The 1,358-nt window shown below is 39.0% G+C and overlaps 1 non-coding gene across 1 annotated transcript; it reads left to right on the top strand.

Annotated features, from left to right (window-relative positions):
• Positions 1 to 468: 468 nt before the first annotated feature.
• Positions 469 to 541, top strand: trnak-uuu (transfer RNA lysine (anticodon UUU)). Its single transcript has one exon. It is a non-coding gene; the product is annotated as a tRNA-Lys (tRNA).
• The last annotated feature ends 817 nt before the right edge of the window (positions 542 to 1,358 follow it).

Here is a 1,358-nt window from a genome sequence, read left to right as displayed (position 1 = left end):
AATGAACGTACGGTGTGTGTGAAACAGCTACAGCACACACAGGAACGACAGGCTGTGTAAGCAAATAAAAACGCTGACTCAGCCCCACCGCTGCCCACAGGTGTGTGACGGTGTGTGTGTGTATAACGTTGGACGGCGTGTTATTACAGGTGTGTGATCAACATCACCCGCCCTCTCTCCCTCGCCCTCTCTCCCTCGCCCTCTCCCCCTCTGCTGTCGGGGGTGTTATATGGTGGAGTCTCCTCTGACCCTGGAGGCTACGTGAAGGACGTTTAATCGGAAATTATCACCAAAAAAAAAACTTCGGGAAATGTGAGTTGATTCACGTAAAAACATATTATTTATTTATATGTTGAAGGTAAACATAACGTAACGAACATAGCAGTATATTGGACCTAAAGGGCTCAAGAGTCAAAGGTCACCGTTGTGAGCTGGGTTTAAATCTATTTACACAACGCCCAACCAAGAGCCCGGATAGCTCAGTCGGTAGAGCATCAGACTTTTAATCTGAGGGTCCAGGGTTCAAGTCCCTGTTCGGGCATTTCTTTAATTTCCCAAAGAGAACTCCTGAGGGTGTTAAAGTTCTATGTATCTGTTAAAAATGAATATACCAGTAGTAGTTAGGGAGTAAAAATGTGGAAAAAAATTTACATCAGGCTAAAGGTTTTAAGCTAACTCAAGAACATTTCTTTGAAAATGTCTTTTTTTTCTAATTAGTTCTGGGTTTTTAGCTAATTTTGGAATCTTTTATATTTGTCTACACCTCCACCTGTTTATTTACTACTTATTACCATGTTAGAGTCAAACATTTTACCCAACAATTAGCTAGAACAAAGTGAAACGCTAGCTAAAACACAAGACTTAGCATGCGTGGCTATTTTTACTTTGGGCTAAAGCTGTGAGTTAACCTAACTTTTGTCAGCGTAAAACTAATAAAAAATGTCCTAACTTTAACTTTTATTATTTTTATTTTCTGACTGGTTTCTAATCAAAATATTTACTTGAGGTTAAAGATACAAAACATTTGCTAAAATTGCTAAAAAATTATTTTAAAGTAACCTTGAAAGGAACTGTGATTTTCTGTGTCCTACGTTTGTCAAAGTCACATTCACTCTGTATGGAAACTGGAAGTAAAAGGTTCATAATTACGACCTCAGTTCTTCTCCTCTCCAAAATACACATTCTCCCGACTCCATTTATAAAAATAATCCTCTTTTTTTTTGTCGTCATTGTTGTTGTTGTTGTTTCTGAATCCCGCTCACGTTGTTTGTCAGCGGCTGAGACGCTCCAGAGCAGGGATTAATTTCAGCCTTTATGCCCTTGATTGGCATTAACAAAGTCTCATTAATTGTCCCTGG

This window comes from Cynoglossus semilaevis, chromosome 18 (genome assembly GCF_000523025.1).
Source record: "Cynoglossus semilaevis isolate Cse_v1.0 chromosome 18, Cse_v1.0, whole genome shotgun sequence".
In the NCBI taxonomy this organism is placed as follows: Eukaryota; Metazoa; Chordata; class Actinopteri; order Pleuronectiformes; family Cynoglossidae; genus Cynoglossus; species Cynoglossus semilaevis.
The sequence above is the reverse complement of the archived record's forward strand: the minus strand, read 5'-3'. Positions and strand labels throughout refer to the sequence as shown.